Source organism: Desmodus rotundus, chromosome 4 (assembly GCF_022682495.2).
Source record: "Desmodus rotundus isolate HL8 chromosome 4, HLdesRot8A.1, whole genome shotgun sequence".
Classification (NCBI taxonomy): Eukaryota; Metazoa; Chordata; class Mammalia; order Chiroptera; family Phyllostomidae; genus Desmodus; species Desmodus rotundus.
In genome coordinates this window covers 88,281,855-88,301,574 of record NC_071390.1, presented here as the reverse complement: position 1 = coordinate 88,301,574, position 19,720 = coordinate 88,281,855, and the positions used below count along the sequence as shown (strand labels likewise).

Genomic DNA, 19,720 nt, shown 5'->3' with positions numbered 1-19,720 from the left:
GCAAAAAGGAAATCATAGGTATGGGATATTAGAACATTTTGGGAGGTTGGTTATTTTAGCTATTGTGATAAGGAAAGCTCCCTAAATGATGACATTTTTCAAGACTAGAATGAAGTACTGCAGTGGGGACATCAAAGAACTGGAGAAAGAGTGCTCCAGGTGAAATGGGCTTTCTGTCTCACAGAGCAGGATGAATGTCAGCGCAGCTATAATGGAATGTGCAAAAAGGAAGTCACAAGATTTTTACAGAGAAAATACAACAGAGATAGGCAGGGGTCATGTCATATAAGGCGTTTGTGTTTCATTCTGTATAAAAGGGAAAGACACTGGAGGTTTTAGCCCAAATTTGACACCTAATGTACATTTCTAACGGAGTACTTTGGTGGCTAAAGAACATATATTAAAGGGACAAAGTAGAAGAGAAACAAGTTAGGATTGTTCAGTCACCTATTGGATTCTCTCTATTCGGTTGTTACTGAGACACGGGGAAGAGATGATGGTGACTTAGACTACTATAATAGTGGGAGAGTCTTAAAAAGTGATTAATATACTTTAGGTAGAACTGACAGGATTTGCTCATGGATTGGAAATTGAGAATCAAGGAAAGTGAAGAATCAGGAAAATTTCTTTGTTTTGTCACGATTAACTGGGTGAATTGCTGTAATATTTACTAAGGTGAAGTGATCAATGATTTGAGGGTGAGTTGGAGGACTAAGATGTATGTTTCAGACCTTCTATGTTTGAGATATTTTCTAGACTTCCAGTTAGGAATATTATGTAAGCAGTTGGAAAAATCTAGAGCTGAAGGAAAAAAAAACCCTCTAATCAATATACTAATATAGAAGTCATCAGCATATAGATAACGTTTAAAAGAGAGTATTGCATAAGAACATCTAGGAAAAGAATATAAATACAGAACAGAAGGGGCCTGAAGATTGATATGTAAGAATGCCAACATTTAGAAGTTGGGAAGGAGATGAACCAGCAAGGGAGACTAAGAAGGAGTGGCCAGTAAGATATTAAAGTTTTAAAAGGACAAAAAAAATTCCAGAACATATATCTATATTGAGCAAACAGATGTTATAGAAATGTCTCTCATATCACAAGTAAAACTACCAGATAAAATATTTTCAATATCTTTTAAAATGTAGTTGAGCTTGCAGAAACAGTGATCTCAAGAAATCTAAATTTGATTTAAAAAGTCATATTCACAAGGGTAAATGAATGAGTGCTGAAGCCAATAACTTCTTATATGTTAAACTGATATATTTAAATGTTTAGGAAAGGACAGGAGAAAATACCTGGGTTCAAAAGTATAGAAAGAGACAGGAAGTATAACACCACAGAGGGGAAGTACAAGACCTATATCGCTTTCTCAAGAAGGGCATAGTGGGCACATATGCCTGTCTCCGTCGTGGCTTTATGTGGAAAAGAAACAAGAAAACAATGGTAAATAATTAGATTGGACCTCTCAACCTTCAGTTTATCCTCTTTCTAGTGGAGAATTTGGAAAGCTAAAATATGCATATTTTAGTCTCCCTTGTAGCCATAGTCAATTTATCCAAGTTGAGAAGGCAAAAATGAAGCTGGCACCTTTTTTTTTTTGTAGTAGGCAAAACTATCACACAAGTTCTGGTAGACACACATATTTGCAGCCACTAGAATCCACGTTTAAATGTCTAGGAACCAGTTTATTGGGTATAAGACAATTGTGGCAGCCACATGGTAGTATAGTAATAGTAACAAAATGTTCAGGACTTCTGTACTATAGCTGCAATAATGTGATTTTGAAATCCGAAGTCTAGGCATATCCCTGATTTCCACTTCTTTGTATCTTCGCATCTTTTTTAAGCACCTAATATCATGTATCATTTATTTTCTGCTTAAAATGCAGAGTATTTACTGTTTCCTTCACTCAATGCTAACATTGAAATATCTCTTAGAAATTCTAACTATAAGTCTGTATTCCCCCTGGGCTAGAGCTGGATTTCACAACATCTCTGTGCATTAAAAAAAAAAAAAAAAAAAAAAAAAAAAAAAGAGCCAAAAATGTTTAAAGGGCCCTGGCTGGTGTGGCTCAGTGGATTGAGCACTGGCCTGCGAACCAAAGGGTTGCCAGTTCGTTCCTAGTCAGGGCAGATGCCTGGGTTGTGGACCAGGCCTCTAGTAGGGGGCAAGCCAGAGGCAACCATACATTGATGTTTCTCTCTTTTTCTTCCTCCCTTCCCTCTGTTGAAAATAAAATAAATAAAATCATAAAAAAAAGTTTAAAGATTTCCCAGTTGATAGTGCACCCATGAAGTGACTAACAGAAAAAAATCAAAATTTATCTTTGAGATAACTTTTAACTTCAGGTTTCAAATAAATCAACAACAATGTTTAAAGAATTCATGGTCAAAAATCCCTAAACCAACAAGGAAAGAAATAAGTGACTATGAATGTGAACCAGCAAAAAAAAAAGTAAACAAAAGAAAAGATTACATTATCAAAATGGGAAAGAATGTTAATATTGGTGTCATAAGGTAGAGACAATATAATGAGCATATTTAATATATTTAAATAAAAATATCAGGGAATTTAAGTTGGACTAAAGAATAGAATACTATCAACATTTATCAGGTGGATTTGAAATAAACGAAGTTCTAGAAGTGAAAAACACTATTAGAAACTACAGTCTAAATAGCATAATGCACATACTAGAATAGAAAATTAATAAAATATACTATAAAACTAAAGAAATTTCCTAGGAAACAACAAAAAGAGATAAGAGATGGAAATATGGAAGAGAGGTTACAGACATGTAGGACAGAATGAGTAGTGTAACAGAACTGATTGGGTTTCTACAATCAAAGAAGGGACCATACAAGTTTAAAGCAATGTTAAATAAGAAATGAATTGTTGAGAAATTTTAGAAATGATAAAAGACATAAATCCTCAGAATCAGAAATCCTAATAAATTCCAAGTAGGGAAAAATACACACTTAGAAATACTGTGGTCAAATTTTAAAATACCAACCACAAAAAAAGAAGATTTAAAAAGCAACAATTAAAGCATGAAATAGTAGAACAAGATCTTCAGAATAAGAAGCAGATAAAACTATTATTAAATCAAGAATTCAATAAAAAGTTAAAGTAACTTTCAAAAATAAATACAAAGCAAAAATAATTTCATATACCAACATTTGATAAGGCTTACTACTACACACCCTCGCCAAAGGAGCATCTGAGGGACACACTTTAGAAGTCAGGAAAACAATCTAGAAAAGGCAGTGGAGGAAACAATGTCGTTATGAAGGAAATGAAGGTCTGGAGACCATAGTATCGTAAAAGTGAATCAAAAGAAAACACAACTGTGTGAAGTGAGAAGAGAATAGATTAGGTTTAAAAGACTTCAAATATTGGCAATCTTTAAAAAAAAATAGGTGAATCTAGAATGACACATGGAATCAAGTATATTTTTAACATGTTTTATTTTTATAGCAAACACACTAAACATTACATGTCCACAATTATACCCATCCTTTCTCTAAAATAGTCTTACTTCCATAATATTTATCTCATTGAATCCCACCATTACCTACATAACCAGTTGCCAACTAGTTTTTTTTTTTTTGCCTGTTCAGTAAGTTTACTATCTTTATCTGAAAATCTTCAGAGAAAATTGTGATTTGGTTTATTAGCTCTCAGCAGCCTGTTCCTGAGTTCTGAGGAAGCTTGCTTTCTTCTGAGCTACCCAGTCTTTCTTCTGGGCAAGAGACAATTTGGGACGATTCCACCTCTTCTTTTTAACTTCTTTCTTGAGCTTCTTCTCATAGACTGGATTCTCCCATATGAGCCTTCATGTACATATCCTCCATCATGTGTGGAGTTACACTGTTCTTTATGTATTGAGAGAAATTGTTTCTTGTAAGCATCTTCATCTCCTTCCATTAGGTCGAGCATATAATCTGCCACATTCTGCCCCATGATGTGCTTCCGATGCATGTCCGCATTGAATTCCTTGCTTTCTGAATCATGACCAGGGAACTGTTTGGCACTGTGAGGATTAGACAACCTCCATCCACAGCTCCCTTCGGGGCCCCAAACACTTTATTTCCAGTGGTAGTTCTGGCAGGCCCTGCATACAAAAAGTAGGTGAAGGCATCCAGTTGACCATCAATGCTTTCTACATTGTATTCATCTGCAGTCACCTCCACTTGGCCTTCATATATCTTGTCCATGCCAAACCCGTTGAGAAGCCTGCAGGCCAGCAGCAGGCCAGTACAATATGCTGCCGCATAATTTGCCAGGCCGACCTTCACAGCATACTTGGGGAGTTCATGAGCATAAGCTGCACACACCGCCATACCTCCTTCCACACGAGCGTAAGCAACCTGGCAGATATCTCTGTTGGTTACACGAACTATCGTCCTGTACTTGGGTGTGCTGCACTTATTTTTATCCCGAATTACCAAGCATTTCCAGGCATAGTAATCAGTTTTACCGTCTCATTGTCTTCCAAATTTCACTTGGTATCTCTTAAAGCAGGCCTTATTTTTGACAACTTTTACAAACCCCGTCCTGTGGAAGAAAGACCCACAACCATAGCCTGCTACAGACCTACAGGCCCAGCAGAGCTCCGGTGGGGAGAAAAGCCCAGTTGCCAACTAGTTTTAAACACAACTTGAAAGTAGGAGCCTTAGGAAATTATTTTGAGTGAACTTGTATCCGTCTGTGATAATTAGGGAAATCCAAGTTGAAGTAGTTCTACGAGTTTGCCAGCTAGAAAGAGCCATTTGTAGTGGACTCTGTGATGGGCAGTCCTGACCACCTGCCTTTAGGAATAAAGGCCTATTCTCCCAGTGCCTGGGCATTCCGGGGGATGATGGCCCTCATCAGACACCCTTCATTGTAGATTGAGTCAGCTGAGGAAAAGAGCTTCTTTCCAGGGCAGATCACATTCAATTATGGGTCATAGCAGGAATATAAAGGCCCCACAAGTTTCCCCAACTTGGAAAAATGCTAAAGGGTGAGGTCTACCTTGGGAATGCTTCATAGCTTTACTTCTCATGCACAATCAGTACAAAGTTTCCTTTCTACAGATGTTGAGAAGATAGAACTCCCTAATAAATGTCCTGCATGTTAATATATGTCTCAGTCTGCCTCGGGGAAATCTCAAGTGGGAACTATTAAAGTATTAGAGAAGTATACTTTTAACAGTTCAATGAGATTAAAAATGGTATTAATGAAATAATCTAATTTACATTTTCACTACCCTAAGAATAATTTTCAGCCCATTTTATTGCTTGAATTTTATAAAACTTCTCTATCATTTTTTTCTTGCTGTAACAAAGTAAGCAATATATAATTTAAGTAGGGTTAAACATGGTCCTTTTATACAAGGGAAGGAGGGAGGGAGGGAGGGAAGGCAGGAAGGAAGGAAGGAAGGAAAGGAAAGGAAAGGAAGGCAGGGAGGGAGAAAGGGAGGAAGGAAGGGAAGGAGGAAACAATTCCAAACTCTTGCATAGCTCTAGATAGTTGTTAGATTTTCATGAATTCTGAAATTCTCACTAGTGGACCTCAACCTTGGCTGCACTCCATTAACACCTACAGAGTTAAAAACAAAAACAGAAACCGATGTAACATCCCAGAGTTTCTGATTCAGTTATTCTGAAGTGCTGTTCTGGTGCCCAGTTTTTTGTTTTTTTTAAAAAGTCCACATGAAATAAACTTCCTAAAAGAGTTGAGAATCATTTACTGATACAGCATTTTAGGTCTTCATCTATTTACCATTCTCAGCTGTCTGACCTTATTTCCTATGACCTTCTAACAGGATCCTCTCTGCCTCCTTATAGAACATTGCTCGGAGCTCTTTTCTTTGAACAATAGTCTGTGATCACCTTTCTACCCCTTTCCCTCCACTTATTATTTAATGTTCCCTATTCCAACTGCTTTTTTGTAATACCTGATTCTATACTTAGTGTTCTATAAAAGCTTTTCTCTCACTTTATTTCATAAATATCTTCATTTATTTTCAGATGCTTGAAGCCTCACAGGTAATATACTTATTTACAGGCAGTTATATTAGTTTTCTGTTGTGTAACAAACTGCCACACACTTAGCTGCTTAAAACAAGCACTATCTGCTACCTTATAGTTCTGTAGGTCAGTCGTCTGGGCAGTCTCAAGGGGTTTCTCAGCCTAGCGTATCACGAAGCCAAAATTAAGGTATCGGGCAGACTGGACTCTTATCAGGGTTCCAGGAAATAATCCATTTCTAAGTTCATTCAGGTAATTGACAGAATTCTGACATTTGTTGTTACAAAGTCAAAGTCATATTTTCCTTGATGGGTATCAATCAGCCAAGGGTTAGTCTGGCTCTCCTAAAGGCTGCTCCCAGCTCTTTTCTACATGCAACGCATGCCTCTCTTGCATTGAATCCTTTTGATGCTTTGAATCTCTCTGCTTCCTCTTCTGCTTCTAGTCAGAAAGAAACTTTCTGCTTTTAAAGGCTCATGTACTAGGTCAAGTCCACCTGGATAATTTTCCTATCTTAAGGTCATTTGAACAGTAACCTTAATTGCATCTGCAACACTCCTTTTGCTATGTAATGTGACATATTTATGGGAATGAAACCAGGGGTGAATATCATAGGCCATATTAGAATTCTTCCTCTAGCAGCAGTTTTTAAAAATTCTTTTAATATTTCAAATGTGCCCATTTGAGTTCCCAGCTAAATTAAGAATAATTTACAGAGAACACTGGTCTCTTCTGTAAAATAAAAAGTCTGTGGTAGTTTCTACTGTGTTCATACGCAAATTCTAATCCACTGAGTTACTTACTAATTTACTTAAAAACATGTAGGATGCCTCTGTATTTAGGGCCAGTAACATCTGCATTGAATACCAGAATATATGCTTTTTCTTGATTACCTGGCATTCACGCCCCCTCCCTGAAAGTGCCCCATGTCCTTTTGGGGAGACAGCTAGTGGTGTGCTGGAGCCAACTTGTTTTAGCTCTCAAGAATATGTTGTAAGCATCTCTTCTCAAATTTGAAAAAAATCATACTGGTTGCTTCAAATTATTCCTTATAGTTGAAATATTACACCAGGGAAATCTGTAACTTCTTTTTAAAAAAAAAGGTCTTTTATTTTTCTTTCTGGAGATCTAGTTATTAAATATTTACCAACACATCACTGCACGTAACCTTCAGCTCATCTTTGGTGCCTTACTTGTTGCAAGAGCAAATCCATGAGGCTGCCTCTGGGTATTTCACTCCCTCATTCCAGGACCCCAGCCACCCACATACCCTCACCACCCTCACCAGCTCTGACACCGGCAGAAAGAGAACCTGTGGCACAAACCTGGCCAACTAGATGCTTCTCTAGGACTTGCACTTTTAAGTTAGAAAGACAAAGATAGTAAGAGTAGTGGAAACATTCTGTATGTACGCTCTAAATAGGTGAATTGTATGCCATGTGAATTATATCTCAATAAAGCTGTTAAACACAGATTCTACAAGATCATGCCTGTCATCCCTGCTTCCAGACCTTCCATAGTAATTATGTGCCTTTCTGTCTTCAAGGTTAATTTTTGAGACCTTCATTAAAGAGCCTAGCATACATTCTGCAAATTACTTTTCACTTAAAGTAGCCAAAGTCTTTTTCCTTTGGCTTACAAATTAGAAACTATAACATACATAATATCAATTTCAAGTCTATATTAATAACAATATAATTTTTCCTTATTTGGAAGTGACCTATTTTCAACATAATCTAACATTAATTAACAAAATGGCAGTACATATCTGATTATCTATAGTTATTCCATTTTTGTGAGGTTCTTCTTATTTTTTTCCAGCTCATCAGGTATTTTGGAACAAGAAACTAGCTAAATTCTCTAAAAGCTGATTCCTGCTGGCAACATAGCATACTCACGCTCTTGCAAAAAAAAAAAAAAAAAAAAAAAAAGAAAGGAAGACATACACTGTGGTTTTGGCTCACTAGAGTCATCAGAAAGTTTCCAAGGTTCAGAACAAAAAAGCACATAGTATATGAAGTAATTTGAAATTATAAGTCACATTTTCCCACTAAACTTGATATTATTAAGCTTAGTCTCAGACTATATGTTCTTTACCCAATGCCCTGAGAAAATAGTAACAACTTGAAAAATATATAGAAAATTCATTTCTAGAAAGAAAATTGATCCAGGGCAGAGAAGCTAAAGTAGAGTTTTGAATTCCCATTCTTCCATTAGCCTAAATATATATTTATGTAGTAAGAGGAAACTGTGCACTTGATGTCAGTGTGGAAAAGAGGTTACAGACATGTAACCTCTCCTCATTATTTCCCCTGTGGAGGTTGCAGCTGAACTGAGAGACACAGACAAACTCTTTTCTTAAATATTGTCCCATATATCAGGTACATAGGTTCAAGGTCATGACTAGCTGCGCATTTGTACAGGACTAATGTTAAGCCATAATGTTTAAGCTTCAGTTTGGCTATAATATGTATTTCATAAGGGTGTGTGATATCCAATAGTAAATTGTATCTGAGAGATACTGCGTACTCTGTAGCTCCACGCCCCCCCCCCAAACTTCGCAGTCACTGTTGTGTGTGTGTGTTTTCATTTACCATTAAAAATGGCTGGAAAAAATACATCGATTCAATAATCTAAGAGATGTTGAAGAACTTCAATGAATGTTACTCGAGTCACTTATCAAAATATTTTTGCAAGTGCTGTGAAAAGTGTGTACGCCTTAGCATAGCAATATCGTTTGCGCTGACTGTTAGGAATGTTTTGCAAAGCCAAATACTGAAGATTCAGACTAATTAAGGTTAAAGACATTTTTGGGTTGTATTTTTTTAGCAATATTCATGTTTCCATTATATGAAAAGAAAATGTTTTATTCTTTATGTTTTTATATTTCTTTAATAATTTGTAGATGAAATGGAAAATACATTAAAATCATGTATTTTATTGTGTAAATATAATAAATACAAATTTACAGTGCTTTTATTTTTTTTCACATTTCAGCATATGCTAGTAATGAATGTATCTTTCAGAGACATGTGACCTACGCTGTAGTTTTTTTGACCATGACCACTGCAGCTTTTAGGGAGAGAGAATAAGGTCATTGTCACATTAACAGAAAATGTCACCCAGAGGTTGTACTCCCTATGTGAAGAGATGACTCATAGAAAGTGTAACTCCATTCACTCACAAATAATGAAAATGAAATGTAATATAAAATGTGTAAAAATTCATGTTCTTCAACTGACGTGATTTAGAAATGACAATAGGAAATAAAATACAGGAGTGCAAACTTTGGGATAAATTCCTGAAAAAAATCTATTTAACACACAGTTTAATTTCTTAAAAATATTAGTATTATTAGAATTGGGGCAGAAAATTTAAATTGTATAGGGCACAAAACTGTAACAATTTCTCCTATAAGTTTTCCTTGGTCTATTTGTTTGTTTTTTAAGTGGCTATCAACTTGTTCTGTCTCATCAGTCCTGGTAGGTCAGGATTTATTGTCACCATTACCAGTGGCAGAACATGATAGTGCAATAAGCCAAAATGACTAAACACGTTGTAAGGAAAAAAAGTCAAGAAGAACAGACAGTATCTCTATGTGATAGCTAATCCCTTATGAACACATTTGGAGACTGTCTGCAGGTAATTACATTCAGATAACCCGATCTAAAAATGCCAGGTTCACACAATGGTTCATTTAATTCCATCTGGTGCACGATAATGCGTTCCTTAATGGACACATTGGTTTAAAAGAAAAAAATCACCTCAAATATCAAAACTCATATTCCCTTGGAAATTACAATAAAAATTAGAATCTCAAAAATGATCTTGTAATACTTAATTTATAAAAAAGAAAATTAAGGTGATGGGTTTAGACTTCTCACTACCTAAATCCCTTTAATTATGGTCTGTTTTCTTAATAATGAATTTATAGGTTAATATGAAAAATTGGGTCAGTATATGTAATATCTTGAGAGTAATAAAATGAACTGACATAGAACATACATAAGTCATTTAATGTATTCCAAATATTTTCAAGGGAGATATGTAACTGGAAAAGGTGCCTGTCATCACAATAAGACAGGTGTAAATACATGCCTGTGTTTATCACAACCCTTGTTGCTCTCCCTTTAGGTTATTAAGACGGCCAGAGAAATTGGCTTCCCAGAATGAAAAATCACAGATAATTCAAAGCACTTTGGTGCATGACTTGGGGGGGAAAGGACCTGTATTTGGCCTGTTGAGAAATGTGAGCTCTGCCTTTTAATGCCTTTTCCATCAGATCTCTAATCCTGATGCCTACTAATCCCTCTATTTTTCTCAATTTTTGTTTTACAGAAGGAAGCAGGGTAAATGCACTTTCGACTTGTGTGAACTTTTTCCCTGTAGTGGATATATGTATTTTAAACTTCCTAATACATTTATGAAAAACCAGCCTTTTCCCAAATACTTGCTGAAATGCAACCAACCCTGTTAAAACTATAAAAAATGAACAGTCTTTCTTTCTGTTTGTTTCCTCCTCTGTTGGATTACTTCCCCATCATGTTTATACCCCCTGCCCAAGCCCAGGTTCCCCCCCAGTCCTCTCCTCCTCCTTCTGAAAGCACCTGGAATGTAGCTTCTTTCCTTTGCCCACCACACTCTAGTAGCAAACTTTCCTGTCAAATCTCCTCATCAAATCTACGTTATTAATTCGATTCTCACACATCCCTGCTACTTTAAATACTAAATACATCATTTAATAAACTCAGTTTACAAATAGTGGAGTGTGTCATCATGTTATTTCATTGCAGTTATCAAAATGCATTACTTTAATGGCCTCCTGGTGTCAGAGTTTGAACCTAAAAAAGGGACTCTGTTCATAGGTATTACTTTTAAACTTTGTACAGAAATGTACATAGCTAGTACCTTACAGGGTAAGGAGAAAAGAAGATGGTTCAGGGTTTCATTCATTCATTCATTCATTCATTCAATATTTAAGTACCTACAATGTGTCAGACACAGATATCAGTGCTTAGGATACAACAATTAATAAAATAGAGTCCTACTCCAAGAGACTACATGGGGCAAAAGGGTGTTTCATGAAGGTGTGAGACAATGAGCAATAAGCATAGTAAATATAATAAAGGAATTATGTTTTATATTAAATAGTGATAAGCACTATGAACAAATATGAGAACAGGGTAAGAGGAAATGAGGAGGGGGACAGTTGCACTATTGGTAAGACAATCAGAGAGGCTCTATTAACAAGGGAAACTTTCAGGAAACACTTAAAGAGAAAAGAGAGCAAGCCGAGTGATTTGTAAAAGAAGAACAATTCATACAAAGATGAAATTGTGAAGGGAGTGTCCCAATGAAGAGCAAGGTAGTCTATGCTTATAGAGGAGCCAACCAGGATGGGGGAGATAGGAGATAAAACCTAAGGAGGGGAAGCCGGAGAGAGTGTTGTAGTGTTGGGTCTTGCAGGGCACTGGAAGGTCTTGGGTTTTTATTGTTACACAGTAACTCCAGATAATACTGTGTGGCAGCCCAGTGGTGATCAGGTTTTGGGGACAGGTAGACTTACTACATAAAGTACTGTATTTTGCCATGTATAATGTGTACTTTTTGCTCAAATTTTTGAGGGGAAAATAAGGATGTACCCATTATACATGGGTAGCACTAATTCTGTAACTATAAAAATGTTTTTAATTCTTTCATTTATGCTTATGCATTAAAAGTGAAACTTTAGAAAGCTATAATGATATCCATGTACAAAATAATACCCTAAAATACAATAATTGGTCTTGTTTCTAAATATAAATAAATAAAAATTGAATTAAAAATGAAAGATTTTTTTCCTGAAAGTTTGGGCCAAAAACGTTGTTGCGCATCATACGTGGTAAAATACAGGAACTGCTGGTGTGTAGGCTTGGCCTTCGCACAGTGTGTGCATCAAGTAAACGAGCGCTACGGTCACAGCTTAGTCAACTGCCTCTGAGAGGAATGCTCAACCGCCCCACATGCTGAAATTATAAGTAACTCAACCTATTTGTTTTGATGCAAAGGTTCCCTCTAACTTCCCACAGAAAAGCTTTGAGGATATCTAGTAACGTCCCATAAGTGACTATCTTACCACCCTAAAAATATGTCTCTTGGCCCTGGCCATGTAACCCAAGTGATTAGAGTGTCATCAGATATGCCAAGGTGGCAGGCTGAGTCCCTGTCAGGGCACATGCAAGAATTAATCAATGAATGCATAAATAAGTGGGACAACAAACTGGTGCCTCTCTCTCTCTCTCTCTGTCCCCCTGTCTTTAAAATCAATAAGTAAACATTTTTTAATAAGAATAAAAATACGTTCCTTCTCTGTAAATATCTTTTTGAATGCCTACTCCATACTAACACTTCCAGCATTTGAGTCAGAGCTTATCCTAAGACTAGAAATCTGAGTATGTTTGTTGTGTGTTAGAAAGCCCTTGGTATCTTTCCCCTTGTTAATAAAAGAGTTAATTTGCACATAGCAAGGAAGATTTAGAGCTATTCGTAATAATGAACTTATCCTCTCTGTTAGGACCTGGAAGACAACAGAAATACCCTTGTGGATGTACAGAAAATATACACTTCGTCATTTCAACTGACATTCCAAACAGTTTTGTTCTGTGGCAGACCGCTGTGAGGAAGGAATGATGATTGGTACTTCAAGCCATTCCTCTGCAGAAGGACCCATTTGAAGCATGACTGCTGAAGGAGAAAAGAGTCACAGCTGTAGTGTGACAGCCTTCTCTGCTCCGTTATGTCCTTTTTGAAGTCTGCAGAGCTCAGAATCTGCAGAATATAAGGCATTTCAAGTGATGTCAATATCTCCTTCCCCTGCGGATCCTTTTCCATTTCTCTATCTCTAAATAGCCCTAAACGAGAAAACATTGGTATACAGCTGATGGGAAAATATTATCTTAAAATATAAATCTTTTCTCAGTAAATAATAAACCACAGTGTATCTGTAGCTGAAAATAAGTTCATTTCTTGCTGCAATTTTTTTCTTACATCTCTGAGCTATAAAATAAGACTTTATAATTCCAATTAAACTCCACATTTGAGGATTTGTCTGTGGCATACATCCTTTTATACAAATTATAGTTATTAATGAAACTTCCATGACTGCCTATGCACTTGGGGCTTAAAATGCATATTTAAATATTAACAAGGCTCTGATTAAGATGCAGAAACATGGGGAGAGAAGCTAATGGAAATACTTTGCTCTTGTCTCGTCTTGCTTCTATATTATATTCAGCAAAATTCCAATTAGCAACATGAGAATGCAGCATGACTTCCTATGTTTTCTAGTTCATTTACAGCACCTTTGGTTTAAGGGGTTAGGGCAAAATGAATATTTTTAGTATTGAAATGGAAGAAGATTTCATTGCATAGTAATTTCAGGTGAATTTTTAAAAGTATGCTGCCTCAACAGCTTGAAATTTTATTCCTCCACCCTCAACTTAGGCTTTACAATTAATTAAAAAAATAATGTTCTTTTTTGTCTTAGCTTTGTACCTGCTAATTCACTGAATTGTTTCATCGTGTTAATAAGCTTCAGGTCACATGTTTCCTTCTTGATCAGAGCCAGCTATGTCTGGAGGAAATTTGATTCTGAGGCTTCAATACATAATCCAATCTATGGCTGAATACTTGGCATTGTAAAGTAATATAAACTTGTCGCTTTGGGATATTACAATAAAACAAAATTAGACTGCATTTCTACTAATGATGCAATAACAGGAATAAGATATTTATATACCTACCCACATTTCCCTTCAACATATTCATCTTTTATGAGACTGGAAGTCCCTAGGGCCAAGGCCTATGTCTGCCCTCTTTGTTGGATAAAATGAAAAAGTGAATTATTGTGTGGAAGGAGAGAAGGAAGGAGGGAAGGACGGACAGAAGGAATTATCCTTTTTTATAAGATTATTAAATGAGAATGGAAACAAAGAATATGCATATTTAAATATATTCAAATCTCTCCCACATGAAAAAAAATCAACTTCTCACATTCTTAAAATTACCAACTTATCTTACTCTACTCTTGTTCAGGAAAAATTCTTGAAGTACCTTCAATTTTCTATCTATTCACTCCATTTTCTGATATATTTTTTTACCTCTATAAACTCACCTAAACAGTGCACACTAAGATTAACAATGACCTTCAAATTACTAAGTGGACATTTGGACATCCAAGTGTCTTCATACCATCCCAGCACTCAGCAGCATTGGCCTTGTTGCTCACTCGTTCCTTCTTAATGTGCCTTCCTTCCATTCTCCTGTTCGTCCTCGTATTTTTTACCACTTCCCAACATCCTCTGGAAGCTCATCTACACAGTGTGCTGTTAAGCTGATATTTCTGAATACCCACTCCCGGTCTACTTCTTTCTCTCTCTGAGGAGTCCTGAGAAACCCATCTCCAGATCTTTATTATATTCTATATAATGATTACTCCTACATTTTGCACTCTCCCTCTGAGTTCCAACTGTGTATTCAAGTGCACTTGGATATCTCAAAAGACATCTCTGTGAACGGAGACCACACATCAAACATCTTGGTGTTTATTCCACCAAGATGGAATAAACTTATTACAGTAAACTTATTATTAAACTTACAGTTCTCTTATTCCAGTAAACTTTTACTCACACACAAAATAAGACTGTAATCCTACAAGTAACTCTATTGTTTGCTTCAGGAAATTCTTGCAGCTCCATTTAGAGACAGTCTGCTCACCTGACAAGTTTATGTATCAAGACTGACTTCACAAAATTTGCCTTGTGTGGCCAGCAATTCTAAACTATTACTTCATGAATGTTGCCTAATTCCAATGAGTTATCTGTCTTGAAAAATCTATCATAAGCTTTTTGATTCTAGACTCCAAAGTTTAATAAATATCTCACTCCCTCTTCCCCCTTTTGAGACACTAAAACCCTTTCAGAGTACAGTGTCTCCCCCCGCCCAAATCCTTAGGGGTTATGTTCCAAGACTCTCCGTGGTTGCCTGAGACCTTGAATTGTACCAAACCCTATATATGGGTACATAGCCTTTTCCTACACATATGTACCCATGATAAATTTGCATTTATAAGCAGGCACCATAAGAGATTAACAATAGGAACTAATAATAAAAGAACTATAAAATATACTGTAATTAAAGTTATATAAAGGCAGTTTTTCTCTCTCAAAATCTTATCGTACTGTATGTGCAGTGTGGATGTGCCAGACGAAGGACTGAATCACATCCCAGCTGGGACGGAGCAGGACAGCATGAGATTTCATCCTGACACTCAGATTGGTGGGCAATTTAAAACTTATGAATTCTTTATTTCTGGGATTTTCCATTTAATGTTTGCAGATGATTCTTAGGTGACACTGAGGACAGTGAAGTGTGGATGAGGGGGCAACTACTGGAGTTTCTTACTGGAAGTTCCAATGCGTTTAGCTTTGCTTCATTAACAGATGGTACAGTAATAATTTTAGGGAATTTAACATCTCCAACTCAACTTGTCCAACAATAAATTTAAGGACTTTCCACCCAAACCTGCTCATCGTTCAGTGTTTTTTAATTTAATAAAACAATCAGTATGTCTGACTTGGCAAACCAAAAACTTACGTGTCCCTCTCTTTACTTACCCATCTTTGAAATACCAAATTGTTTTGTGTTACCTCTCCAGTAAATGTTAGCAGAATAAATAAGTTAAGTTAGTAACGCATGTAGTGTTTCATTCCTCTCCCTCCAGTGGAGTAATAGTCCTGGGAAACGGGGGACAGTGTGAGTGGGGAGCTGTGTGACCTGTGCATGTAGTAAGACTATACGGTCTCTGAAGAATTTTTTACATAGTTACTAAAACAATAGACTTTGGTCTATCAGTTTATCATCAGTATACTACAACAACTCTATACAACTTCGACAATAATACTTGCAGCTAGGAGATAGGTCCATTTACCCTTCTCACACTTGCTGTGCCTTTGTGCCAATTTGTTTACCGAGCCCTTAAACTGCTACTCTCATTTTTAGGAAAACTGCCACCAGGCAGCACCACATTGTTTGGATGTCATGCCTCATTTTCCAAAGTTAATGCTGTATTCTAGAAGTGATGGACTCTTTCTTTCTTTGGAAGAGAAGTATAACAACCCCAGGCTTCTCCTTGTAACAAACTCTAGTTTCCTTCACTCATTCAACAAGTTTTGATTGAGCGCAATTATATCAGACCCTCTTCTGGGAACTCCGAAAACAAGAGTGAACCCAAAGGAAAACATCTCTGCCTTTTAGGTCACAGTCCAGTAGGAGATTCAGACAATAAACGTGGTAAATAATATATGTGTGTGCATACACACGCATTGTTAGATAGATAAACTACATAATATGTTTGAGTGAAAAAATGATTCAGAGAAGGGGAGAGGAGTATGCATAGGAGGAGTTGGACATTTTTATAGATGGGTATGCGTGGGGGGAGTTTGACATTTTTATAGCATGGCTGTTTGTTAAAAATCTACATGTAGCTAAGTAACCACTTATTCATTTTAGATGTTAACTCTCATCCACCCTCAGGAGATTCTCAACGTTGTAATAAGACTAAATTTTCTGGCACGAGGAATATTTTGTACTAAGCTATTTTCATTACACAATGCAGTCAGGGAAGCAACACTTCCAATTGTTTACAGTTGTAGGAACAATTTTGGCAAAAGTCTTATTTCATTGGTGACAGTCATTTTGCATACATTGCAAAAATTCTGGTTTTCAGTGACTTCTCCAAAGTGTTCACAAAGCACTTAGTTCTATTTTTCTTCTTTTCCTTTCTCATCACTGCTTTTCCCTATTATGTAAATTTATTCAAACCTATTTTTAGACTTTAGAAACCTGTGAGCAATGTACAGAAACAGAGACCCTTCTTGTTTTCATTAAAATAAGGATTGTTAAACTGCCCAAAAGTCCACTTCTACCGAGTTGGTAATTTGTGTCACACGGAACAGTGGCTTGTTCCCTGAGATGTTTCAATCAGCTAGGATCAACATTCAGAAAATAACTGCGGTTCTCTCAAGTCATTAATTCTCATGGAAATAAACCTGAAGTAGGGAAACAAGAATAGAATTGATTTAGAGCTGTAATTGGTTCACAAGTCATGCCGGCCACTTCTGGTAACCACAAAACACAGCTTAGGTGAAAGGACGAAGCAGGCTGAAGACAGGCTGTCAGAGGACTTGCAATCAAACCACCACTTCTGTCAGGAACTGCTCTAAAAGGAGGCAGGGGGGCTTCAGGGGGCCTGCAGAGCATCTGACTGGCTTCCCTCCGGTCAGGGGGGAGCACAGAGGGTGCAGAATCCATTTTTGGAGTTGTGGCTATTTAGATTATATTCTCTAATAAGCAAGCTGTGACATTTAGGAAGATGTTCAAGGTTTTGCCTCTTAATGGAACAATTATTTTTTTGGCAGGGCTCAGCGAAATCACTATTTTGAATTGCCAGCGAGATCTGCATGTGTAATATGAACAGGTCTTTGGGAAAAAAAAGTGAAAATCAGTATTATCAGAAGTGAATTATCAGAAGGTAATTAAGACAATGAGTTGTGTGTTTGTGTGTATAAAATTTGTTTGAAAAAAATAAAGCTGGAAGTAAAAGTGGAAGTAAAAATGCCATTTCCCCCTTATTGGATATATTTTAGGGAAATAAGGGCACATATAAAGGGATTTAGTTAATCGCAAAATCTTAAATATTTGGAATGGAAATATTGGCAATTTAGAAAGTTGACTTAATAATCAAATATTAAATTACAAATGTACTTAGTGTAAACTGTATTTTTTTTTTTGAGTCAAGACTGTTAGCTGCAAAACAGTTCACATTCTCAGAATAAAATCCGGAGTACTACGTAAGCATTCTGCATCAAGCTTTTCAGAACCCGAAATCAACCAGGAGGGGTCTAGGGAGAACCACTGCAATGCAGAGTGGAGGTCAGCTCAAAGAGGGATTGCTTCAATGTCCTGTGAAGTGCTGTGAAAGGAAGAAAATGGCAAGAGAACATTAAGAAGCTAAAGCATTTTATAGAATAGTTACCAGATAAAAAAGGGCATTTAATGTTACTTAATGTTCGTATTCCCTTTCCTAGAAAAATATGATTCTGGTCTTCCTAAAAAAACACAAAGATATATTTGTGCCTCCAGTTCCCTGTGTACGTTTATCTTATCACTCATAAAGGCTCTTCAAGGATCCTATACAAACATGATCGAAAGTATCATCAGTTCTTTGGATTGGGTATGCAAGAGACCTACACTGAATGCATCATACAAGATGCTTTTATTTCTCAATGAAGGTTATTATAAAAATGGGATGTGGAGAGCTATATGCTGACCTATCTAACTGCAGGCCACAGGGCAACACAGCTGCTGAATGCCCAACGAATACCACCCAACACGTTATTTCTAGTAAGTACTTAATTGTCTACGTTGAGTTTCATTATGTAAATTTTAAGGCTTTATTATACTTACCAAGGAGTCATTGGTTTGAGAAAAATCAAAAAAGAAAACAAGAAAGTATTTTAAGAAACTCAAAAAAAGGGATAAAGTTTTGCCAGTTTGTTTGTAGGCTATTTATTTTATTTAAGACGGTGAACATGAAATTCTAAGTTAATCTGCTTCTCTTCTCTATATTACTTTTAACACATTTCCCCACCACCAGTAAATGTGTAGTAGAAATTTTTTAAAATATCAACTTGAAAACTATCAATCTGCCGAAGGTGTTACAGAAGGTAGTTAGTTATTAACAAAGGAAGGAAGCAAACGATATCTGTCATTAAGCCTGATTAATAAAGGACAGCAGCTTCACAGCCTACTCAGGGAAGAGCCACATCCTCCGAAGAGACTTAATCCCGGAGTGAGCAGGAAGAACCTGTTCTCCAATCTCCCCAGGAGCAAACAGCCCCTTAGCCAGGGTTACTACGGGTAAGGATGAACCCGTAGGGCAGAAATCCCCCTGCGGGGCGCCAGTGTTGCAGGAGCCAAGGCGGTGCAGGGCGAGGTCAGCGCCCCCCCAGAAACCAGACAGGCTGAGCCACCTCTGGGGCATGCGCAGTAGGGGCCAAAATGGCAGCATAGAGGGGAGGAGTCTGGCCGGGGAAATCTGGGAGAAGGATCAGATAGGATAAGGGACAAAACCCTGGGAGATCCGGGAAACTGGTTGGACAGGGTGAAAGACAGCCTGCTTATTCCCGAAAACCAAGAAAATTTATGGAGGAGTAACAGGGATCCCGGGACAATTGTACCGCAACCTGAGGGTGTATTCTTTTCATCCCGATAAATCTTGCCACTACACTTAACATTTCTCCCACACGTGTGCCGTTTAAAATTATTTTCTTGTGACACTGCAAGAACCCATTTTCTCTGGCAACAAAAGCACCCATATCGTTATTCAAAATTAGTACCTCCACCATTGATACAAGGCAGCTTCTTCAGAAATGTTTAATTTAGTCGCATTCTGTGGTTAACTTCCCTGTGCTAAAAGCACCTTCGGGAGACAGCTACGTGGCAGGCCCTGCAGATTTTAAATAACGGATTCTGACTTTTCTTCCCATTCTCTCCTTCCCTGATGACACATCCCTACCCCCTCCAGTTCACTGTGCTCCAGAACTGCTAATCAATCTTCAGTACAATATCCAGGGACTTATAACATAAGCTGTTGAAATGAATGA

General features: G+C 37.0%; 1 protein-coding gene and 1 pseudogene across 1 annotated transcript in view; both read right to left on the bottom strand.

Moving 5' to 3' along the window:
* The window catches only part of GRID2 (glutamate ionotropic receptor delta type subunit 2), a 1,366,498-nt gene that overhangs the window by 434,698 nt on the left and 912,080 nt on the right, over positions 1-19,720 (bottom strand). The window lies entirely within an intron of this gene.
* On the bottom strand, positions 3,677-19,098 carry LOC112317679 (large ribosomal subunit protein uL18-like; annotated as a pseudogene).